At 38.2% G+C, this 26,554-nt stretch overlaps 2 long non-coding RNA genes and 1 pseudogene across 7 annotated transcripts in view; 1 reads left to right on the top strand and 2 right to left on the bottom strand.

Annotated features, from left to right (window-relative positions):
* Positions 1 to 14,783, bottom strand: part of LOC123382235 — a 634,835-nt gene extending 620,052 nt beyond the window's left edge. Inside the window, exon 1 of the long non-coding RNA XR_006590283.1 lies at positions 14,117 to 14,783. This is a non-coding gene — a long non-coding RNA (uncharacterized LOC123382235). The remainder of the gene's footprint in view (positions 1 to 14,116) is intronic.
* On the top strand, positions 14,276 to 18,420 carry LOC101093819 (annotated as a pseudogene).
* A 3,967-nt stretch (positions 18,421 to 22,387) lies between these two features.
* The window catches only part of LOC109494903, a 253,274-nt gene continuing 249,107 nt past the window's right edge, over positions 22,388 to 26,554 (bottom strand). For 3 of the 6 annotated variants that reach the window (XR_006590390.1, XR_006590388.1, XR_006590389.1), the window contains one exon: positions 22,388 to 25,274. This is a non-coding gene — a long non-coding RNA (uncharacterized LOC109494903). The remainder of the gene's footprint in view (positions 25,275 to 26,554) is intronic. The other 3 variants (XR_006590387.1, XR_006590386.1, XR_002738603.2) reach the window with 1 other exon arrangement.

The raw sequence follows: 26,554 nt of genomic DNA, 5'->3' as shown, positions 1-26,554 counted from the left end.
TTGTGTTCCTCCACACACTTGACTGCTGTGGCACAGATTTTTCAGCATTTATATATCAAATATAATAATAAAGGTTATGACATATATGATTGAAGAAAAAATCTATTATGTAAGTAAAGGAAGGAAAACATATGTGATAAATCATCATTTGAGAAGAAAGCAAACTATAAAATGACACTATTTATGTACAGAATCACGAGTTACTGAAGCTGGGCTCGATTATAACAGAGATAATTGAAAGACTTCACCATCCATACCTTTTCAACTGTATTTGGCAGTTATTAGGCTGGTTTCATCTAGCACATAAACAGGAGATTGCATTTAGATGTCTGGGATAGATTCTTTTCAATGGAAGGCACTAAAAGGGGATAGTAAAGAGTACTCGAGAATATTTCATACACCAACGAGGTGGACAATTTCGATGAATGAGAGAGGCTCCACAGATCCACTTTGCATTGGTCTTAAAGCAATTCACTGAGTAACATGTTGGTTATATTGTACCTTCCCACAGACTGAGCAACTGAAATTCACCTTTGGATACATTTTCATAAATACCTAGGTAGCTAGCTAGCTTAACTAAAGTTACTGCATTTCAAAGTATTTTACTACCAGAACTATTATACATACATTATTCATTCAAGTGAAACTTTGTTTGACCTTCACAGATAACTAGACACTCTTCTAATGCTGAGAGCCAACGTTCTCACATGCCTAATAATGAAAACAGTAAGGAATTGTTTCCTTATTCTACTCCTCAGACTTTAGATTCTGATCATAAAATGCATATAGAAACAACAAAAGCAAAAGCAAAATACAAACAATTACAGTATGTTTGACTCTGCTATTTGTTAAATATGCTAACATGAGTACATTATTCAGTCTTCTTGAGACTCCATATTCCTACTCATATAATTCCATCTACCTCTGTATTTTTAGTGAGGATTAAACTAGGTGATGAAATACGAAGCACTGAATACACTGCACACCCTCTATCACTTAATAATTAAAAACTAAAATTGTGAAAAATGGTATAAAATGTGACCATGCACACAAAAATCATATAAAATAGATAGTACTGTCTCTTATTTGCAAGTGAGAAACTGAAGACCACAAAGGTAAAACAGCATGTCCAATCTCAAAGCTGTCAGAATGACACCTGGTAAAACAGACCACTAATACCCAAATCTGCCACATACCTTCCATTGCTTTCAACATTAATACTAAATGTTGCTATAATGCAATATTAAGAAAAAAATTAATGTAATGCTGGAAAATAGGATATATCAATTCTAAATGTCTACAGACAAGGAGTGAAAAAAAATGGAAAATAATTCTATATCCTGATGACTCTCAATTTACATCTCCAGCCTGCAGATGCTGGACTCTCAGCTTGGATGCAAATATTTCCACAACATCAAGGTTTGAATATCTAATTATCACCTAAAATTTAATACTCCTGAAACCAAGCTCTGGATCTTATATTTTACGACTTCCACTTGCCTTTTCTTCTCTACTTGGAAATTCCATCCCACCAGTTGTTCAAGCAACAGTTATCTATGACTTTCCTCCTCCTCTTATACTCCATATTTAATCACAAGAAAACATACCAAGAATCCAATCACTCCTAACTTTTTAACTTACCTACCCTATTTCTTTTTATTATGTACTCAGCAGAGACTCATAATGATTCTGCATCTCTTTGAAAGAAAAAACTAATGCCCTGAGAATAATCTATAAGACCACCTGTTCTCTGTATACTATCTTTTATTAACTCTCTAGCCTCAAATAATAGGACTGACCCCTGCTCACGTAACTACATTCCTATCTTCTATGTTCTACAAACAATAGAGGCATGATCCTACCCCAGAGCTACGCATTGCTTGCTTCTGCCCAAATACTCTCTTCTCAGCTATCCATTAAGGTCACAATTATACCTTCTTCAAGTCTCTGTTCATCCTTTCTCACTGAGCTTGTCTCTTACCATCTCATTTAAAATTGCAATCCATTCTACTGATACACAAACTCCTTATTCCTCTTCATACATATTTCCCTCTGAGGAGTAAGATAGGCAAGGACATAATGTACTTATTCTCTATCGCCTCTTAAATTGTCATCTCCATGACAGCTCAAATTTGTGTTTTTAACTTCTTTATCCACAATGCCTAGAATAACGGCTTAAATATTATGTGTGTTTAATAAGTATTTGTTGAATGAATTAATACACAAGGCCAAAAGTTGTTATCATGGTAGAATGCTTTTTATTTTCCCTATTTTTTCTTTTTATATGAGCAATAATAGTTTATATTTTAAATGTCATGGTTTCTTACATGATAGATTCCATTTTTGAGTTTCCATCACAGTCATCACAGTGCCTATATTTCATTTCTGTTTCCTTGTGATTTTAGGAGCTCTGCTTTTGGCAAGCATTGGAAGAATCTAAAAATGTCCATTGTTTAAAAAACATTTAATGATAAATGTAATAATAGTTCATGATTTACTAGCAGTGGTAGTAGCATCAATAGAGCAATCCTTCACTGGGGACCTCTTAGGAATTTTGGACCATGACTCATCTTTTGTTTGCGTTGGTTTACTCAACACTCAGAAAAATTCCATGAAATGTCTATTATTAACAAAGATAGAAAGTGAGGTGCAAAGATCTTTTATAATTGGCTCAAGGTTACAGAATTAGTAATTGAGAAGTTGAAACGTTCATGCTGGCACATCCTCTATAAAGGTAAGTTCACAGCATCTCTATGTCCAAACAATACATTGAAAATGATTTAATTTGCTCAATACATACTTGTTAACACCATCAACTATCATATGGATTGAACACAATCAAAAGGGTTGCATTTTTCCCATATACTTATGATATAGCAAACTTTTAGAAATAACTCACAACTTTCAAGTGAACTCCCCTTTTTAAGCTAACAGTAACTTATTCTTTGCCTACATGTGTTTTCTGCTGCTGCTAAAAGTCTTGTAGGATAAACATGTGACTCTTCACACAGCCTGACTTTCCTTCTGAAGAATGGTCTTGCTGCCTTGAAAAGGACTCATAATCACTGTTACCTTTCCTTAGATATGTTTGCTGGACTCCTTGGGGAGGCTTTGAAATTCTGACACTTTGTGTAAGTGCAGTGTGTTTGCCAAAAAATATTCTTTGTTGGGGAAGCTGAGGACTTTTTTATTTACTTATGGACACAGCATGGTTTATAGCCTCCCAGAGCGAGGAAAAGCAAAAGGAAAATGGCAAAAACAAAATCAAAACCCACTAGTTGGTAAAATAATTTTAGTCTGTACAAAAGCAGATAGGGAAACTCAGAGACATCAAACTCCTTCACAAGTAATCAAAATAGCTTAAGTGGAAATGATATTTATTGAGCACCTTTTGTGTGCCAAACCCTGTATCAAGTCCTTGTGTAGGTCTTACACCACGTCTTTGCAACAAATCAGTGATGTCCATATTATTCCCATATTGTTATTATTTTATTTACTTTTTACATAGGAGCATTGTGTTCAAAGAGTTTAATACTTATTCAAAATTAACTTCCTACATGTCTCTTCATTTTCAAAATTGTGAGCCTTCAGGTTCAAGCCTAGGAATAAAAGGAGAATACTAATTGTAAGAACACTGTACTGGTATGTCATTTACTCTTTCCTTCTCTCCTTTTGTCAAATATTCACTAGATTTTTCTTACCTTTTATGCCCCCCTAATCATACTACAGTCATTGTTTTATAGAATTCTGGAGGGATAGGAAACATTTTAAAAGTAATAGTGTTGAAGTCCTCCTCTTGACGATCATGTATTTAACATTTGCTTAGTAATGATAAACTTCCCATTAAATTTCAATGTATCATGTGTATCATGCCCCAGTTCTCTAAAATGTAAGCTAAAGTCAAGATGGAGTAACAGGTGGCAGATTTATCATTAAAAATAATGAACGAGGTCAATGAAATAGTATTTTTCTAACCATGCACATATGGTGGCACAGAACAGTGATGCCTGAGAGACATGAACTCTAGGACTGTCCCCAGGTTATGGCCTAATGAGGGATTTCAGATAGCAATACTGACAAGAAGGACCCAGTCAGAGCCAAGCAATGCCACTAGCTGACAGGAGGGAGACGAGAGTCAGGTGTGTGGTTTAAGGCCTAAAATTGAGATCCAGTATTATGTGCTACCTTTCTACCAAGTGAAACCAAGAGGGCCTCAAGTGGTATAACCACAAGTTCACCCCCCAATTCTGCTCCCACAGATGAGGTTCCCTACCCAAACAACCTTCCTTATCAAGGGGACTACTTCAGGCTTACAGTGGATTCCAGTTTCCTGACAACACATGGAATTATCCAATAAACCAATGACATTCTCTCATAGGAACTGTGGGTCACCACACCCTCTCAACACCACAAAACCTGACTCCCATAGACTCCACTTATTGACTGTTCCCAAGAACCACCTCTGTGAGGTCACGTGTAGCATGATGTGTCCTCCTCCCTCAGACTGCATCTATGTGACTAATGATAGATGTGATTATGGTCAATCTCCTCCATCCTGTGTTGGGTAACATAGGCTTGGTTATCCTAACAAGTCTAGGGTGAAAATATCTTCCTCACCAATGGGGTCAATAGAAGGTAATTGAGAGAGGGAGGCCAAGATGGGAAAAGTTTGTGGGTCAAAGCACTGGAGACAAGTGATCTTACACAGAAAGAAAGCAATGGAGACCTTGGAGCATTTTCTCAAATCTTGGTCTCATCACTGACAAACACATCTATGACCAAGACTACTTGAGGGCAGGAAAAGACTCACCCAACCACAAAGGAAAAACCTCATAATGCACATGACATCAGATAGAGTACATAGAAAACTCAGTAGTGGCATTAACAACTCAGGCAACAACAGATGTTGGTGAGAATGTGGAGAAAGACAATCTCTTTTGTGTTGCTGGTGGGAATGCAAACTGGTGGTGGAGAAAGACAATCTCTTTTGTGTTGCTGGTGGGAATGCAAACTGGTGGCGGAGAAAGACAATCTCTTCTGTGTTGTTGGTGGGAATGCAAACTGGTGCAGCCACTCTGGAAAGCAATATGGAGGTTCCTCAAAAAACTAAAAATAGAACTACCCCACAACCCAGCAATTGCACTACTAGGCATTTACCCAAAGGATACAGGTGGGCTGTTTCTAAAGAACACATGTACCCCAATATTTTTAGCAGCACTATAAACAATAGCCCAAGTATGGAAAGAGTCCAAATGTCCATCGATGGATGGATGGATAACGAAGATGTGGTGTGTGTGTGTGTGTGTGTATGTATGTGTGTATATATATATATATATACACACATACATACATACACACACACACAATGGAGTATTACTCAGCAATGAAAAAGAATGAAATCTTGCCATTTGCAGCTATGTGGATGGAACTGGAGGGTATTATGCTAAGGGAAATTAGTGAAAGACAAATATATGATTTCACTCATATGAGGATTTTAAGAGACAAAACTGATATACAGAAGCGAAGGGAAACAAAAATAATATAAAAACAGGGAGGGGGACAAAACATAAGAGATTCAAATATGGAGAACAAACAGAGGGTTACTGGAGGGAGTGTAGGAGGGAGGATGGGCTAAATGGGTAAGGGGCACTAAGAAATCTACTTCTGAAATCATTGTTGCACTATATGCTAACTAATTTGGATGTAAATTAAATAAAACGGATTTAAAAAAACAAAAAGAAAACTCAGTAGTGGGGTAAAATTAGATGAATGTTAGTCTAAGGCTACCGAACATATTGCTTAAAAGCATACTCAAAAGGATCTCTTTCCAAGTAGCTGTGTTCCAGCACAAAGCTCAAGATCATTTACAGATATGCCAAAGTATTCAGCAACAACAAAGCTAAAAGTCACAGTGTACGGCATTCCATTAAAAGCTATTAGTTAGGCAAAGAGGAAGGTATGATTCTTCAAGGAAAAAAAAAAATCAATAGCAGACCAAAAAACACCCAGACACAGGCATAACACCTTTTATTGTACTTCACCAATACCTACATATTTTACAAAATAAAGCTTTAGGGCAAGCTGGCATCGAGTCTGTTGGCACCATTTTTCCAACAGTGTTTGTTCACCTCAAGTCTCTGTATCACATTTTGGCAATTCTCACAGTATTTCAAATTTTTCACTATTTGTTATGTTCATTTGTGATCCATGATTACAACTTGCTGAAATGGTTACATTTACATTATATTTATGTTTATTCTAGAGCTCTAATTTTATTAGCTATTTTAACTTTTAAATTCATTTGTACACTGGTATTTTGAAGACATAATGCTATTGTACACTTAATGGACTACAGTGTTAACTTTTATATGCACCAGGAAGCCAAAAATTTCATTTGACTCACTTTATTGTGATATTGGCTTTACTATGTTAGTCTGAAACTAAACATGCAATACTTCCAATGTATGCTTTTAATAGAATGCCTAGAAAAGGACATTAAAAATGTTATCATATTTCCTTACGCTCAGGAAGAAAATGGGAATATTAAATATGTTAGCAACATGAAGATATAAAATAAGTTAAACTTCCAGATGTGAAAACTATAGTGTTTGCCATGAAAAACACATTGGTTTTCACTGATATCAGAATAGATGCTTCAGGAGAAAGGATTTATGAACTTCAAGACACAGCAACAGAATCTATCCAAAATGAAATACAGAGAGGAAAAATGCAAAAAGAAGAAAAAAAAGAACCTATCAGTGAGCTGTGGGATAACTAGAAGTGGACTACCATATGTGCAACTGGAGTCAAAGGAAAACAAATCAGGGAAGGATAAAAAGGTACATTAAATACAAACAAAAAGTAAAAAATCAATTTGAGGAAATAATGGCTGAATTCTTTCCAAGTATATTAAATGCTATAACCCCACAGATCCAACAAACTCAATAAATTTCCTGTACAGCAAACATGAAGAAAACAATGCAAAGGCACATTTTAAACCAATTGTTAAAAAACTATAATAAAGGAGAAATCTTTCAAGTAGAGAAAAGCTTACGTTTTACACAAAAGAATGAAGAATGGTAAGATTTCTCATAAGAAACTACTCAAGTCAGAACTGAACAACTCTACTAAAGCAAACAGTCAACCTAATAACTAATAGCATAAAGAAATAAGCCTTCAAAAATAAAGATTAAATACTTTCTTAGATATATCAAGCTAAAAGAATTCACCAGCAAACCTGAGCTACAAGAAATGCTAAAGAAGTCCTTCATACAGAAGGAAAATCATACAAAAAGGAAATGTGTATCCGCACTAATTAAGGGCACCAGAAATTATAAAATGTGAGTAATCATAACATTTTCCTCTTTCATCTCTGTAAAATGAATTTAATGTCTATTATAAAAAATGACAGTAAAAAAAATGACAGTGAACTGTAAGGCTTATAACATATTTAGAAGTTAAATATATGACAATAATGTGACCAAGGCCGGAGTCGGGGGGGATTTGGAAGGGGTCATGAGACTAGGACACATGAAGTCATAGAGTAATATTTAAGTTATAATTTAAAGATGCACAATGAGAAATAATGGAGACTTCTCAGAAGGACCCAAGAGCATACTGATGGGCCCCCCATTCTGGAAAAAATTTGAGCATCTAAGTAAGTATTAGATTATAACCCACTGAATAAATTAGGACTCCATGAATCCATATTGATACAAAAGACAAAGAATAATTAGGAAAGAAGAAAAAGCTCTGCTTTTACTTTACCCCGAAATTTCATACTTTCCTGATGTACAAGGAAGATTTTTTTTCCATCATACACATGGATGGTGTTCTATAGACCCCATCTAAATTCTTTCTGTTATAAATTGGTAAGCTAGCTCAATAAAATGAAAGACTCATTAAACTGCACAGACAGCATACTTGATTGAAGGCATGAAACAAAACTTTATCTATATTTGGAATTTTTCTTGTTATTGCTTTTATTGATTCAGAAACAATTTGATTTTTTATTTGCTTATACATTTGTCTATAACTTTCTGCAATCTTTATGAAAATTCTGTTTTCATGATACGCCTGACCCAGTTGTGAAATCCAAGGGAAAAAAAGGATAGGATTTTGATAAACTTATCATAGCTGACTCTCTGAACTTTTAAAATGAAGATGGGGCGCCTGGGTGGCTCAGTCGGTTGGGTGTCCGACTTTGGCTCAGGTCATGATCTCACAGTCCTTGAGTTCGAGCCCCGCATTGGGCTCTGGGCTGACAGCTCAGAGCCTGGAGCCTGTTTCGGATTCTGTGTCTCCCTCTCTCTCTCTGACCCTCCCCTGCTCATGCCCTGTCTCAAAAATAAATAAATGTTAAAAAAAATTAAAAAATAAAATAAAATGAAGCTATGTGTTCCACATTAGTACTGAGCTTGATCTATATGGGAATTTTTGAATCCGAAATAACTGCTTATGGGTAAAACTGGCTGGTGTGTATGCACTCCCTGCCCCATAACCGACAAAGATCATGTTTAGTACTTCTCAACAATAAAACCAAGTTAACTAGTACTCTCTTAAGACAAGCTACAGAGGGGCACCTGGATGGCTCAGTTGGTTAAGCATCCAGCTCTTGATTTTGGCTCAGGTCCTCATCTCACAGAAGATTCCTGAGTTCGAACTTCACAGTCAGCCTGTGACTTGGCTTGGGATTCTCTCTCCCCAACTCTGCCCTTTCCCTGCTCACACACTCCCTCTTTCTCCTTCAAAATAGACAAAAACAAACAAAAAGACTAGCCACAGAAATAAGATAAACATTTTTAGTCTCAATTTCTTTGTATTTTGATACCACATATATCGTAAAAAATGGCCATTCCAGTAAAATTTAACAAAAACTTTGAATAGACCCTTATCATACCAGGCATATAAGTTGTATTAATGCATATTTTGGAAAATAAAAATTCTCCAGGGAGACAGTGGAACTTAGTTTCCCTCCTTCCATCAATCCTATTTATGGACTGCCAGTAACTATTCTAGGTTTAAAATATAAACTCCTTACAATCAAGTTTTATATGCTGACCATGACTGTCCCATCTTAAAAGAAAAATTCAGGTAACATTTTGTTGTCTGATTTTAATATGGATTATTTTTCTTAAATCTCTAAAAATGTCAAGTATAATCTAGGTATTGAGACTAACAATAAATATTATTAAAGTAATTTGGAATGACTGTTGATACAAGTTCTCAAAAATACAGGTTCTGGGATTTATTTACAGACCACTATGAGACATACCTTAGAAAATTATCTTCAGGTAATAAATACTTCAATGAGATCCTTAAATAGAATAAAATCATCTTTATTTTCTCAGTACAAGAAAGTACTTCATTTTCTTCCTAGATATATTTTAAGATAAAATGGTAGAGTATAAAGACATATTATTGCCTGTACCAAAAGGCTGAGCATTTTCAAATTTCAAATGTATTACAGGTGGCAATCACAAAATAACCCTGTAACTATATTATAGATAAAGGAAAGGCAAACATTTATAATTTTCTTTAGTTTGTTCTTTTACTATAACATCATTTAATGTTCCCTCCACCAACACACACATATCTACACTTCCAGTGTTTTAAGGCTGTTTTTTTTTCTCTTCTTTTTTGACAGTGAATGAACAAGAGAGTTAACTTAATCTCAATAGTCAATATACTACTAGCATGAAAGCACTGAACTTTCCCAGATGAAATCATCATCGACCTTGATAATCCTCACCTTGATCCTTTAAGAAGTCAAGCCTTCTAAGCCAAAAATATGATTTGAGTTACTTGGTTATTACCTAGTAAATATGGTATCAAAATTTTAAACTTACAATTAAAGAACATCCAAAATACAAGTAATCCAAAAGCCTCACACTTGTCTCCAGGATCATTTCAAAAAGGATTACAGTTAAAAACAAACACACAAACAGAAGAAAGACTATTTAAATATCAAACTTCACCAAATAACATGGAAATTTATTTGAAAAAATGAAAAGTCAGGGGCACCTGGGTGGCTCAGTTGGTTAAGTGTTCAATTCTGGATTTCAGCTCAGGTCATGATCTGTGAGACCGAGCTCTGCATGGGGATGGGGGGCCGCCTGTCAAAGTGGAGCCTGCTTGGGATTCTCTCACCTTCGTTCTCTGCCCCTCCCCCCCTCATGCGTTCATGTACTCTACATAAACAAACAAACAAACATTTGAGGCACCTGGGTGACTATCAGTTGAGCATCTGTCTTAGGCTCAGGTCTTGATTTCATGGTTGTTGAGTTTGAGCCCCGTGTCTGGCTCTGTGCTGACAGCTTGGAGCCTGGAGCCTGCTTCAGACTCTGTGTCTGTCTCTGTCTCTCTGTCTCTGTCTCTCTGTCTCTCTCTCTCTGTCTCTCTGTCTCTCTGTCTCTCTCTCTCTCTCTCTCTCTGCCCCTTCCCTGCTTGTGCAAGTGCATGCTCACTCACTGTCTCAAAAATACATAAACACTTAAACATTTTAAAAGGGTTTAAAAAATATTTTTAAAAAATCAAAATTTAAGACTGTATTTGCCCCTTGTTTAATACAGAAAACCATCCAAGGTGTGAATAGTCCATTCGCTTATGGAGTCTAGCAAATTCTTCATTTGCTTCTTTTGTTAATAGTACCATCAACTTGTCAAAGCCTCATCCATTTAGAGATTTGAGCCAACAAGAGGGCCAGGATGATTATGATATGCATACATAAAATTTGACATATGCAGGAGGTGAGAGCCCCACTCTCATTTTCCCGACCAACATAACAGGGCAAGGGAGGAGACTGATGGACCCAAGAAGGCCAGAGCAGAACACATGGGAAGTACACTTGAAACACAGAATTGAAGAAAGCTCATCCTTGCTTGGCATAGTCCTAAGGCTGTGTTTTCAAAAATGAAGACAGAACCATCCAGATCAATTATTCCCAGGTGTGATTATCAAACCAGCACCCCACTGAGCATTGTGAGGTTGTGTGCAGTAAGTCTATGAGCAGACTTTGTGTTTGTGTCCATGTATTCGGCATGGGTAAGGAGTTAGGTAGAACATCTGAAATTGAGTGGTGCTTGATTAAGCAAAACAGCAAGTTCTCAGGAACAGCACTGAACCTGTTAAGCATATCAGAAGATGATTAGGGGGTGAGTACTTATTTGGCCACTAAACTACTTTTCAGGTGAATCCTTTAACCTAGCTGATGTTAATAGCTCCATTTCTGTCCAGAGCTTTTTTATTTGCTCTACATTCTGAAACATCATCCAGATTTTTGTTAGAGTCACTCAGGCCTTATTTCACATATTTTCTCTCACCAACCTATCTAGAGACCCCACCATCATTCCCACCCCAAATACTCTATCATAGGACTCTGTTTCATTGAATTCCTAGTACTCATCGCTAGGTAAAAAACACCTCAAAAAGAACTGCCTTCCCTGCTGAACTGACCTGCCCTCACTTATAATGTAACCTCTTTGACAGCAGGGATTTTTATGATTTTATTGAATAGATGCTCTATACTCAACTCCTATTAGGTGACCAATAAATGCTTATTGAACCCTATCAACCAGAATTTAGGACAGGTTTTATTACAAAGTAACTGCTTCTGTATATAACTGAAAAAATTTACTGAGATCCAATTTGCTCAAATGTATAATGAGAGCCAGGAGTGTTTTACTCTGCTAACCTAACTGTAAATATCAATAATAGACTACATGGGGGTGTATAGCAGACTCCAAAATGATTGTCTAGTTCTTTCTCAATAAGAAATTAAGAACCACGAGCCAGTGTCGTTCAGCAAACAGCATCCAGATCTTAGAATAAGTTGTGCTGGTCTGGTCTTTCTTCTTGATCTTTTGGGGTTTTTTGTTTGTTTGTTTGTTTGTTTGTTTACTTTTGAAAGAGAGAGAGAGCACAAGAATGAACATGGCAGAGAGAGAGGGAGACAGAGAATCCCCAGCAGGCTCCACACTGTCAGCACGGAGCCCAACACAGGGTTCAAACCCAAAAACTGATCATGACCTGAGTCAAGATTAAGAATCAGAAGCTTAACTGAGTCTTCCAGGCGTCCCATCTTTCATCTTTTTAATGTGTCCTAAAGTGCTGTGCAGCCCTGCTGTGTCCTACAACTTGGTTTTTCCCATGTTTCAGAATTCTTCCTAGTATTATTTATGCCTGATCTTACAAGTGATCACAGTATTTTTCAAGTTTGCAATTCTTATCAATTGACTGCTATCAGGTTGCTCTGTTAATATACTTTGCCACCCAGTACGATGTAATTTTTTTCTACCGAAAATCTAGTGATTTTCAATCCTACTTACAGTGTTACCACCTGCACAATCTTCCATTGTTATTAGTATATACATAAGGATAAAACATTTTTCAATGTATTATGGCCAACTTTAAAAATCTGTATTCAAAGTGTTTGAAAAATTTGACAATTCTAAAACAAAATGAAAACAACTTAAATGAAATTTTGAAATATGACACTAACAGAAAATTAAAATAATAAAAGGCCAGATGACTATTCCCAAAGTCCAGTTCCCTTCCCTGAGGATAGCCCAGGAAAGTTCAGGGTATGTTTTGCAGGGGGAAAAAGATGTCCCTATGCATTTACAAATATATACAAACATATGGATGCTGTATTTTGAACATAACTGGTTTTTGTTTGTTAACTCTTCATTTGCTATGTGTGTTTTCTATCAACCCAGTGCCAAGAGGGGAGAAGCCCTCCGCCTCTAGACCCTTACACGGCTCATTGTTGGAGAATTAAAACACGCCAAAACCCACAAGAAGATATATCTTGAAGTGAAACACCAATGAAAAACACTTTTACTTTTTCAAGTAATGCCTGGATGTTTTTAATGGGACATTGATTGTTATGCTGATGGAGAACAGGTGTCAATTGTGATGAGATGGAAAAATAACAAACTTTCAACGAAAGTTCTGTAGAACTAGAACTAAAACATCACACTGATAGTCCTATTTTGCTGTTTTCCATGACTGCTATTAAGTGGGAGGAGGGATGAAAAGGGTGATATTCCTCATGGTAGCATCACAAGTGGTTGTTTCTCAGTGTATGATCCATGAACCACGTGATGTGAAATTTTGGGGTCTGGAAGTGAAAGGTCAACAAAGAGTTCTTGAGGAGTCTTTAGCGCAAAGAAGGTGGTTTTATTCAAGTATGGAGACAGAACCCACGGGCAGAAAGAGTTGCAGTGGGGTTGGGAGGAATGGTTGATTTTACACTTACAAGTTGGGAGGCGGTTAGGGAAAGCCTAAGCTTCTAAGGAATTTGGAAGCAAGGTTTCCAGGACTTTGAGGGGTTAGCTGCTGTCAGAGTAAGGTCATTTACTGTCTAGTAAAACCTTAGTCATGAGACCCTTCACATGTATATCAGTGCACCATATGCTTGGATATTGACTGCTAAGGTCTATCTTGGAGAACAGCGGTAGGAGTAGAGATAAAGGAAGTTTCCAAAGGCATTTTCATATGTTAAAGTTAACCGGAGCTGGAAGGTAGGCTAATATCAAACTAAAATTGCCTTGGCCTCTAACAACTTATTAACATTACGGAAGATGAGTAGCTTGAGGGAGGTCCATGAGCTCTAAGTTATAAGGAAATTTAATTTTTTTGTCTTTGTTCTCCATATCACGGCCCGTATATAAAAGAATAGTTAATGCATGTTTAAAAAGTGTAAGGCCCTCACCCAACCATGCTGACACGCTGCTCTGGGGCTTCCAGACTCCAAAACGTTCCTGGGTTCAACATGGGGAGGTAGAAAGATCCTGAGCTCACCTCGTCCCACAGACAAATCGAATCTGCGTGCACATATGGAACAACTCCCTCTGAAAAAAACCCTAACATCTCAGCTGAGCAACTCGTGCATATCCAGTGAAAGAAGGACCACAAGGAAGCAGGAAGGAGAGTCTTGAGGTGCACCAATCACCAGCCCCCCAGCCCCACCTGAAGTCCACAGCCACATACAATGTGGGGAAGTGGGGCCTTCCCCTCAGGGAGGAGCCCCCAAAACACCTAATTCTGAAAGCCAGGAGGGCTCCTGAGCGCGAGACCCACAGGACTACAAACAACCAGACAACGGTGGACTCACCCGTCCCAGGGCTCAGCAGAGGCGGCCGGTCCGGAAGTGCCGAGACTCTCTGTGAAAGATGCGCATTTTCTAATCGCAAACCGTGGGTCTGAGGTGCCAGGGCGTCTAATTTAACACACACTCAGAGGCTGCCGGCCGGCAGGCTAACTCCCGCTCTGCTCGGCTCCAGCGTCTCGCCATCTTTGTTTCGAAATCTAGGCCCCTCCCCCCACCAGGTGCGGTCCATCACCCACAGGTGGTGTTATTCCTGCCGCAGGAAGATCTTCTTCAGCTGATAGGGTGAGTGTTACCCTCTGAAATTGCAAAGGAAGGCCTCCTCTTATTGGACTCAAAGTTTTGAGCTTTTATGGACTGTTCTTAAAGCTATCTGCCTTCTTAAGTCTGAATGGACTGAAGAAAAGATTGAAATATTTATAAAAATCTTCAGAAATTAATTTCTGTATATTCTGCGGGAAGAACATAGTTTGCCAGTATTTTATTTTTATTTAGTTAGTTTTTTTTAATGTTTATTCACTTTTGAGAGACAGAGAGAGAGCACGCAAGCAGGGGAGTGGCAGAGAGAGAGGGAAACACAGAAACCGAAGCAGGCTCCAGGCTCCAAGCTGTGAGCGCAAAGCCCAGAGAGCATAACCTGGGCCACCCAGGTACCTCTCATTTATTTAGTGGGTTTTTTTCTTTTTCTTTCTTTCTTTCTTTCTTTCTTTCTTTCTTTCTTTCTTTCTTTCTTTCTTTCTTTCTTTCTTTCTTTCTTTCTTTCTTTCTTTCTTTCTTTCTTCCTTTCCTTTCTTTCCTTCCTTCCTTCCTTCCTTCCTTCCTTCCTTCCTTCCTTCCTTCCTTCCTTCCTTCCTAGAGACAAAGCATGAGCAGAGCAGAGGGGCAAAAGGAGAGAGAATTTTCTTTGAGAACGAGCACATGTGGAGGAGGGGCAAAGACAGGATTGGGGGTGGGGTGGGGGGGGGGTCCAAAGCAGGCTCCACACTGAAAGCAGATAACCTGATGTGGGGCTTGAGCTCATGAACCAAACCGTGAGATCATGACCTGAGCCAAAGTCAAACTCTTAACCGACTGAGCCACCCAGGCGCCCCAAGAGAGAGAATCTTAGGCAGGTTCCAAGCTCAGTGCAGAGTGATGCGGGGCTCAGTCTCATGACACTGGGTTCAGGTCTTGAGCCAAAGTCAAGAATCAGATATCAACCAACTGAGTCACCCAGGAGCCCCAACAGTTTGTGTGGTATTTTAAGTCTAAGTGTAGAAACTGTGTACAAGTGTAATTAACACAGGTCTTTGCATTTTTCTGGTTCACTTGATCATCTAGGAAAGACGCACAAAATGTTTTCCAAAATGTTCTGGAGTTTTGTATGACCGGATCCAGTTATTCTTGTCACTTTGCGAAATGCCTGGCCTTGCTGACAGAGCAGTCTCTTATGTCCCCTAGGTCAGCACTTGATATGATTCCTGAGATGTGGGACCCTCTTGGCTTCCTCAGCTTCTTCCAGTCCAGCACTGCCCAGTGTTCTCTGTGGCTCCTGCCAATGACTTTGATCCAAGAAGCTTCCTCTGAGGCAGGAGTTCCTATTTTTCCAAAATGCACATTTGCTACACTGAAAATTGTTAAATAAAATATTTTGTGCTCTCAAAAAAAAAAAAAAAAGCCTTCATGATGCTGGGCACATCAATCATGCAGCCCTCTATCTTGGCTCACCCACCCCTGCACTGACCCCAATCCTGCCCTCTTCCTACTATTGCCCTCCTCCAATTTGTCTTCTACTCTGTTCTATTTGGCCCACCTCCTGTCCCCACACCTACTGCCCCTTGCTCTACCCCAAGTTCCCAGGTACCTTGGATGCTGTTCTCTCTGCAGTGAGGTGCATTATGGGCCCACCATCAAGCATCCAGTATGTTTCACCCAAGTCTGAAGAGCTTCTACATCAGGTTGATCAACTCCACCCAGATCAAAATCCTAAAGCTGGAAGTGCTGAGTAAACTAGTTAATGAAACTAAAATCCTTATTGTCCTACAGAAATGCCAGACCTATATGCACAGCATGGTCAGAGACTTTAGGGCATCATGATCCAGGCCATTGGACGCTGTGCAGCTAACATAGGATGAGTCTGTGACACCTGCCTCAATGGCCTGATGCAGCCACTGTTTCACTGTGATGTGCTATTCATCACAGAGTCAGTGGTCATCATTAAGAAGCTGCTGCAGATGCAGCCAGCACAGCACGAGAGTTCATAAGCTGGCAAAGCTCACAGACAACATCTAGGTGCTCCTGGCTTGAGCCAGGATCCTGTGGCTCATTGATGAGTACTGTGAGCAAGTCTCCAGTATTCACCTGATGTCCTGGGAAAAGCAGCCAAGTCCTTCACAGCAGAGCAGGACACCATCAAACTGCAGGTCATCAACTTGGCAGCCAAGCTCTACCTGACCAACCCTAAGCAGAACAAGCTGTTGACCCTGTATATACTAAGTCTGGCCAAGTCCCACCAGAACCATGATATCTGTGACTTACCACACTTCACCTGGCATTTTATCCTCTCTTCAGAGCAGGATGGAGCCCTCAGCCACCATGCAAATAAGCTCCTCCTGGCACCCAAAGCAACCCCAGACTTGGAGTCATCCTTCAAAGACCAGACCACTTCCAGCCAGGCTCACTATCCCACCTACTAAATCCAAGGCCACAGGATACCAAGAGCTTCCAGACTGGCCAGAAGAAGTTCTAGACACATCTGCATGCAGCGTGGAGGTATGTGAATGGACCAAGTGTTCAATATGGCAGAAGAGAAAAGAGAGGAAGAGGAGTCAGGCCCCCCAGAGTCCACAGACAGACACCCAGAGTCCAAGAGTGAATCAGATAGTGAGAGCAGCAGTGAGAGCAGCTGAAGGGTCCACCAGTGAGTCCAATAGTGAAGACCAAGATGAAGGTGAGGAGAAAGGGAGAAGGAGTGAGAGTGAACCCAGTGAGGAGGAAAATGAGAAGGGGAAAATGAAGAAGGTGCCAGAGGGACAAGGAGAAGGTTTGTCTTCAGGGAAGGGCAGAGATTCCAGCTGTAGCTCATCAGCTTGAGAAGACATTGGAGCCTGAGGAGCAGCAGGTGGAACCTGCCTCCTGAAAGGAAGAAGAAAACAGAACAAAACAAAATTAAAACCTGCCTGTGGAACAAGTAACCCTGCAGCCAAAGAAATGTCTTGGCTTGATCTAGAAGACTTCTTCCTCCTCACGTCCAGCTTGTGTCTCCTCCTACAAGTGTATCCACCAGTCTGGCTGCTGGCCTGGAGGGCCTGACATTCACAAACAAACAAACAAAAAAGGCCCCGATGCCCTTGCTGCTGGGTCCAGTATTGAGGGTTGGAAGGCAGGAGCTGTGGCACCTTGTAACTGGTGAGGGCATCCAGCCTTTTTGTCCAGGGCCCCCACATGGTATCTGTGCATACCCACTTTTCCAACAGCTCCAATACTCCCACCGAGGGCCTGCAGATGGGCACCCCTAAACTGCCTGCAGGTATTAGCATCCTGAAATTGAGCCCCTGGCACCCAGAGAATCTGTCACTGCTGTAATGGGCATTAATTTCTGTGACTCAACTTAGGTGCTCAACTTCCAGCTATGAATCCAAACCCAACAGTTTCACATCTCCATTCAGCCACCCATTGCATAGCAGATGACTCCTGAGTGTGTTCAAGATTGAGAATGAGTTCAAGAAGGTATAAGCAAAGCTGATGGACATGAATGGGATTACAGAGAAGATCAAGCTGCCAGACACCTGTCAGAGTGACCACAGTTTTACAGAAAGTGACTGCCACTGCCAACCTTGATTGTGTCTCTTGTCACATATGACAAGTACAGGTTTGAAGGGAGGATGCTGACCAGTGGGACACTGGCCCTGCTGATCCTGGACACCCTGCCTGCTGGAGCTGCCTCACTGATAGTCAACAGTGAAAAGATGGTGACTGGCACTGTGCTGGTGAGGGACATGGTACATGGTCTTATCCAGTAATTCCCAAGCGTTGTGACCTCTTTGGCCCCTACCTGTTACTCCATCATGACATCTGGGCTGTTAGCCTCTCTCTTTCTTTCCCTCACATCAGACTTCTTATCCAAGATAGCATCCACGGGGATCCTCTCTCCATCTGGTCATGACCAGGCTCCCCCAACAATTCCCCTCCCCATGAGTTTCCAGTGACCTGTGCAGAGAGACATAGCAGCTGCTCCCTTCAGTCCTCCCAGATCTCTGTAGCTATTTATGTAGCAAGATCTCAGTATTCTACCTAATATATTTTATAACATATATACATGATGGATAATACCTAGACCTATTGTGATCATTTTGCAGTATATACAAATATCAAATAATTATGCTGTATACCTGAAACTAATATAATGTTGTATGTCAGTTACATCTCAATAAGAAATAAATACATAAAATAAAATGTGTATTTCTGAGCTATAGTCCAGGAACATCAAGTCAGAATATCTGGGGGTGAGCCTAGAAATCTTCCTTTAAAAAGTGTCCAAGATGATTTTAAAGCAGCATAAAGGTTTTAAAAAAGTTAATGGCATGCCTTAGACACCTCTAGTTTCACCCTTGCACCCTCTCCATCCTGGGCTTTTCCATATTGGACCAGCCCTTCAGAGGGGATTCTGATAAACTGTCACTGAGGCACCTGAGAAAATTACCACAAAGGTAAATAACTGATATCTCAGGATGCTGTTCATTCTACAGGAGCTAGTCTACAATACTCAAACAAATGAGCATCTGCTAAGACACAGTTCTTGAGAGGCAATTCCCCAAACTCAAAGAAGAGTGGGATTTCTAACTGTAAGGAGTTGACAATCTGATAGGAGACAATGTTACACATAAAAGTTATGTGAGGAAAAAAGAAAATATAGTCACCTTAATTACTTGGGTAACTGTCTTGACATTTAAATCTACTTCAACTATAGAGGTTGAAACTGTGAATAGTCTTCTAACCTCCAGTCCAGGGTTTTCCATCAAATATCCCAAATACATAATCATAATGTAGTCTAGACTTTTTAGATTCTTGTCTGGAATTTATTTTGGTTTACTCTATCTATAACAGACTATAACCTAGAATTTAAAAGTATGTCTCCTTTCAAATATCCTGCATTATTTTCTCAAATTAGAATCAGAAATTCAATCACTTTCAAATCTTCTACTGCTTTTGTAGTCAAAAGTAATACATGACAGCTGTTATTTTTCCATTCACTCAATCAAATTAGTAAACCCAGAGTAATCTATATCCTTGGATACTAAAGATTGTTAAAACTTAGTCCCTATTCTTATGATCCAAAGCTTGAGAGATATAGCATATATCTATATCTATATCTATATCCACACACATACATATATATGTATATACATATGTATGTGTGTGTATGACATATATATATATATATATATATATATATATATATATAATCATATGTCCTGATTTTAGAATATACATACATATACGTATGCAACATATCACAGTATATCACTGTCTGATTCACTCTCACATTCTGGCTGCTTATCTGTGGATTCTGTGGGGCTTGACTCCTCTTCTCCTTCCTCTTTCCCCAGATGGAACACTTGGTCCATTCAGGTACCTCCACATTGCTTGGCAGATAATGATTTTAGAATGCATGGAAATGAGTGAAATTACTACACAGAAAGTAGTTCTATATAAGTTGGGTAGAGAGGGAGCACATATTTTAAGCCAGCAGGGATATGGGTAGGTGACAGATAAGGCAAAGAATCTTATTTTAGCAAGGCAGAAGTAAAGGACCTGTAATGATCTACTCAGTGAAAAGAATGTGCTCCTTAAATAGTCGCTATCTGACATGCTTTTTCCATTTGATAACTAGATTAACTGTGACACAATAGGATTTAGGGCATGGGGAGGGAAGGAAGAAGAGCTCTCAACATAGAACAGAAATAGGGCTAAAGAATGGGGTTGCCTTGCCCCACCAAGTGGAGATAATGTCATTTGTGAATGAAAGCACCCATCAAAGAATTTCCAGTGTGAAATCCTGGGATGGCTTCGTTTGTCACCCAGCCTCCTTCTCCTAGCTGTGGCAGGAGTCTCAGATGCTAATTGTCACCATAAGTCCCTAGATTTACACACTGAACACTATGACATAATCCTGGATGAAGACAAGGAGATTGGGGAAGACAGATCTCTTCGGTCCTGCTGTGAGAGTAGAGAAAAGCAAACCCAAAGCTAACTTGACAAGTTTCCCTTTAATTGATTTAAATTAGGAATTCCTCCAACATCCAAACTGTTTTCTAATTAAGTTCGATATGAATGATGGCCCATATTGCAGGTGGTTGAAAGGTGAGTTTTCTAAAATAATAATGAATTAGGGATGTAATCTAGTTTTGTGGAGGTGTAATCCATGCTATTCAGATGACATCTTTCAACATAGTTGTGGGGGGTGGTTCCAGTGTCAGTGTTAGATTATTTTAGGTTTTAATAAAATGGTAGTTCCTACTCAAAAAGCCTTCCAAATGCTAAGGTTCATTTTAAAAATAATTTTGATGGATGTATTTTTGTTCATTTTAAAAATTGATATGTGCTCATAAAAAAACATTTGGGATACAGAAAATAGAAAAATAGGAAAAAAAAGAGTACCCATAATATCGGATGTAATCACTGATAATTCTATAACATTTTTGGTATACAGATTCCCCAGATATATCCCCCCACAATTATCCCCTCTTTGCTTTGCTCCAACTTGCTTTTACGAAAAACCTACATTAGTACTAGCTATTTTCACTAACGAAACAAAATCTGAAGAAAACTTTCATTTTACAAAATAGTAATTGTTTTTTTGCTTTATGCCATTTTAGCTTGCAAAAGCTTTCATAGAAAAACTCTACTTTTAGATAGTGGGGAAATCTGTACTTCTCTCATGCTTTATATTTTAACCTTTACATAATTTGGAGATCATATTAAATATTGTATATATAAAGTACATGTTTTCATGTAATATAAAGCAAATATGTGTCCATGATATTTCAATACTTTGCAAAGGCAAAGTTAATCCTTGCATACTATTTCTTCATGTAAAGTGTGCCATATTTTATTTGTCCATTCTTCTTTCAATCATAAGTGCCATTTTCGAGTGTTCAAAATTTTCAAGAAGGCTATACAATATGGATATTAATGTGCATATTTTAACTTTTAGCTGGTTTTGATTTTTTGGTTTGTTTGTTGACTTCTCAGGATTTCTTTCCAGAAATAAGATCAAGACATATCTAAGAGTGTAATGTATTTTGTGACATTTTCTGAAAAGGTTACCTCAATTTTTGCTTCACCGTCAGGGTAAAACTGTCCACATACTATAACCATTCTCATATTAAATATTCTAATTTTTGTATTTGCTCATTTTCTCTAACACTAAAGCCAGATTTGTATTTATTTGATTGCTTAGAGGTAGAATATTTCCATAGGTGTTTTCAGTCAGTATACTCTTATAAAATGTCTATTCAAACCTTTTTTTTTAAACACGTGAAAATAATGTTGTCAATTCCTTATTTTTAAAGGATATGGTTGATTTGTGGATAGATTTGCCATAAAAAATGTGCATGGAAATTCACTCTTCTGTGGTTATGGCTCTCACAAAAGTTCAGTAAGATTACCTCAACTTAAACAATACTAGGAATTAATTCCCTCTGACACACACACTCACTCTCCCATCAAACTTTTTTTAGCCTTCAGTCACCTATGCAGCATGTTCAGATAGTACTCAGGAAGAATGGACCCTGGGTTCCCTTCCAAGGGTATGAAGGTGGACTCTGGGGCCTTGAACAGAGAGAAAATATCTCTGGGTTCCACATCTTCATTCTTCTCCCTACATCACTAACCACGCACCAGTGGCCAGAGAACAATATGATGGCTCCATCCAGAGACTCCGATTTGCTTTCAAAAGTTGCTGAGATTTCAAAAGTTTGATCCACTGGAAGGAGAAAAATGGTTGACAGGTGGCAAAACAAACAAAAAATACTCTCCTATAAAACCTCTGGTTAGAGAAATATTTGTGCTTCACAGTGAGCTCATCGGAGAAAAATAAATATATAAATGAATAAATATATTATATTTCTTTATAGGGGAGAATACTGAAAATTCAATGAAATCAGTTTTGCACACCCTTTTTCTTTCTCCACACCAGCTCTCTATTATGGCAATTTTCCACAGAGATTTCAAAAGTATTAGGTTTATTGTTTCTGCTACTGCCTAAGACGACTGTCCATTAATAAATATATCTAAAATAACAGACATTTATTTTTGAGTCAATGCACATGTTTATACTTAGCTAATGTAAAAGGGGATTTACTCTTGGCCAGTTCTGTATAAAGTACATTTCTCTATCGAAAAAATATGGCTTTCTTAGCCAACCAACTGCTCTGGAAAATTTGGGATATGCTTCTATGGCAGGGGGAGGGGGGGATTGAAGTAATTCAGTAAGAAAATTGTAACTAAAAGTTCTATTATTCAGTTCATATTAAAATTGAAATGAAATGAAAATATAATAAGACTCAAAATAAATTTGAAGTATGAATATAACATGAACTATTAGTAATAATAATATTTTTCCCTGCTAGAAAGTGAATAAATGGAATACATTTCTCATTCCATTTCTCTCTCAAGCACTTCTACATGTATTGTTCCGTGAGGGATTTTTATTGTCATTTATTTTCAAACTTCTGACCTTGGTTTCCTTGACTGCAAAATAAGGTTAATATTTCCTACCCCATTATACCTTTATGAGAATTACAAGAGAATTACATGTAAATTAAATACCATATAGCCTCGCATTTGGTAGGTGTTCATTAAAGTGTATTTCTATCAGGTCGCCTTTGTCTTAAGTACTATAAATTATGTATGGCATAATCCATAACCTTTTAGTCTTATTTAGAGTGGGGCAAAGAGAACCAACTGCTGTTTTATCATTTGAGAGAAAATGGCAAAACCTAAGAAAGAAAGTCTTCATTCTGAAAGCTTAAAGGCATCAATTGATTCATTTTTGTCAGCAATGTCCCTCTTTTTAAAGAGGATCAATACAGCAAGATGCAGGAGAGAATCTCTCTTCTGATCATCGATGAAGGGAAACGTTAGCTATACTTTTTAAACATATATGGCTAGCAGAGAGAAATAGGGAATGACACTTTAGGGTCCACAGTAGAGGAACAAAACGGAATGTTTGAGGGAAATGCAAAGGGACTATTAAGGGCGTCTCACAAATCAAGCCTTTGTTAGGTGTCTCTGTGACTGTGAAGCTGTCAGGATTTGTTTAGCTAATGACTCTCACTTGTTAAAATTTTAACCATCGCTCCTTTTGCCGCATTTCAAAAGACTCATAACATTCCTTTTAATATTTGTTTTCTGTTTGACAATATGATTTCACATGAGTATTTCTTATCACTTAACAATATAAGGGCAGTTATTCAACTCTCAGACCCTTTAGCCATTTGTTCTTGTTCTAGCAGACAACTTCTGTCCTCTTCTCTTCTACTTGAAGTTCTAGACTTCTTCCAGGATAAGCAAAGCACACAGGGACTGAGGAAGTAGACTGGATTTAAGAAGACGGAACGTCAGGTGTCATTTTGGGGCACGTGGCCAAACTGTTGAAATAGTTGAACATTTATGGAAACACTCTGCTAAGAAATGTAGTTATATCACCTTATTCAATAGCCATTATAGTCCTGCGAGATAACAATTATTTTCATATTCATTTTGTGGACAAGAAAACTATGCCTTAACAAGGCTAAGTAATTTATTCAATGTACACTATTGGTATATTTCCAATAACCGCTGGCTATTCTTTGAAAATAAGGGCTGTGAGACAACTTTATAAAGTTTCATGAAAAAACCTGTAAAGCTTTTGGGTTTCCATTTTATAAATGAGAGTTAATTAATTTGCCTAAGTTTGCACAGCTAAGTAAGTGACACAAAAGGATTTGATAACAAACCTATACATCTGATCTTAAATCTACTCCATAGTTCTTGACTGTCATGTATCTCTTTTGGTATCTGCCTGTTAATGGGTATTGTAAATGATAGAAAAAATGATAACATTTTGTCCTTTCCCTCAATATGCTTAGCACATACCAGGAGAAGTGGCTTTGATATTAAAAAAAAAGTCTAGAACCTAATGTATTTAGTGAGGATGGTCACCAGACAAAAACAGCAGAGAAACTATGAGATCAGATGAGAGAGGAGAGATTTGAAAAAACCTGGATGAGAAATGGGTAGGCCTCCAGCCACTCTCTTAAGTGGTAGGATTATGTAAGAAGATGTGTATCAGCAATTATGAAATAAATTCAGAGAATTGACAAGACAGCCATTCTAAGAGAATGAAGCTCTTCATCCATAGTGATACAACTTTAATACTTTAGTCTCCATCTATTAAGAGATTTAAATAATGTTGATAATGGTTGTTCTGAAATTTACCTTAGGCTTAAAAAGAAAAAAAAAGGTTTGTTGAAAAATTTTGGAATGAAAACAAAAATACCTGGGATGCTTTTTAATGTCTTTGATATTTTTAATTACCTGTAAGACCCTTTAAAATATTTGCATATTACATTCCCTTCAATATAGAAACTGCATTTGAAAAAAATGTTAATAATATAATAACTCTAAGAAGTGCTATATCGATGATCCCCTAGTTGTTAATAGGATTTTTACTTTCCTGGTTGTACTAACTTGGTATTTTTGAAAGAGTAAAATGTGGTGATTGTTCAGACCTGTTTAATCCCTGCCTCTTCTACTTACTCGCTTTGTCTGCAAACCTTTGGAAATTATTTCTTCACTTGCCAAAAAGAAGGTTTCACATTCTGAGGATTAGTGGATTCAATGAAATGTATATATAGAAAGGAGCCTGGTTTCTAGTATCTAGAGACATTTAGCAAATGTTAGTTCTTTTTCGTTAGGCAAAATGCCTGCTATTATGCCTGGCAGTTATTGGGGATTCAAAACATATAGTCCTCCTAAGTCTCCCCCAAATTAATAGATAATAGTTAGCAGAGAAATACTTTCATGTTACATATGTGATTTCCATGCAAAGGTTGAAGCACTCTTGATTCTTCCCCTCTTCCTCCTCATCAGCATTATGATAAAGCCAAAGGAAGTTTCTGCTTTCTCTCCTTGCTGTCAGCTGTGAATTAGAAGAAACACTAGTTACAAACTGAACAAAACACATATCAGCAGTGAATAGTAAATAATGGAAGTTATCATTATAATTAAACACCCGCTCAGCCACGAAGTCACTGGTTTTAAGTTTAATGAATAAATGAGGCACTCTGCTAATATTTTACTTTAATTTTCTGGCAAGCACAAGATAAGGGTATCTTTTAAAACTTCATTGGATGGGGCACCTGGGTGGCTCATTTGGTTAAGCATCTGACTCTTGATTTCAGCTCCAGTTAGGACCTCATGGTTTCATGCGTTCAAGCCCCAAGTCATGCTCTACATTAACAGCATGGAGCCTGCTTGGGATTCTCTCTCTCCCTCTGTCTCTGCCCTTCCCCCACTCATACTCTCTCTCTCCACCCCGCCTCAAAATAAATAAACTTTAAAAAAAAAAAAATAAAACTTCATTGGAGAAGAGTGAATTTTCAGCATATTTATCTCAAGGAAAGAAAGATAAAACAATTTAGAGAACAAAATTTATACATAGGGGAAGAAGGACCTGTGATGAAAAAGAAAATATGGCACCAAAAATATTGATGACCTGGAAATCCACTAGTTGTGTTATATAGTAAAGTTTTAAGGAGAGAGAAAATGACTCAGATGTCATTTGATATTGTTTGTGCTGCTTGATGGACTTCTTTGCAAGAGAAACATGTAATTCTCAAAATATGCATGTGAGTTTATCTTGCCGGTTTTAAGTGTCCTAAGGGTAAGATGAAAGAACAAAAGAAACATAAATGGAGAAGAAATACCTACTTGGTTCCAGGCACTTTGTAGCAATGATCATTACATGAGGTAAATACACTTGAAAGAAGTGACTCAGAGCTATTTGACAAATTACTCAAGATCACAGTGTTAATTCATGAGGACTAAGGGTTAACACCTAGGTAAGTTTCACTAAATCCATGGTTTTCCATGGTACGCTTTGCCTCCAAGAAAAAGATCTGGTCTGTGGCTCCAGGGTGGCTCAGTTGGTTAAGCGGCTGATTTCAGCTCAGGTCATGATCTCACAGCTCTAAGGTTTGGGAGTTAAGAGCCCCATGTTGGGCTCTGTGCTGACAGCTCAGAGCATGGGGCCTGCTTCAGATTCCGTCTTCCTCTCTCTCTGCCCCTCCCCTGCTCGGACTCTGACTCTCTCTCTCTCTCTCTCTCTCTCTCTCTCTCTCTCTCTCAAAAATAAACATTAAAAAAAAAAAAAGACCCGGTCTGATTTGCCATTGGTTCACCATTTTCTCTTAAGAAGGT

This window comes from Felis catus, chromosome E2 (assembly GCF_018350175.1).
Source record: "Felis catus isolate Fca126 chromosome E2, F.catus_Fca126_mat1.0, whole genome shotgun sequence".
Classification (NCBI taxonomy): Eukaryota; Metazoa; Chordata; class Mammalia; order Carnivora; family Felidae; genus Felis; species Felis catus.
Note: the sequence above shows the minus strand (reverse complement) of the source record. Positions and strands in the feature narration are given on the sequence as shown.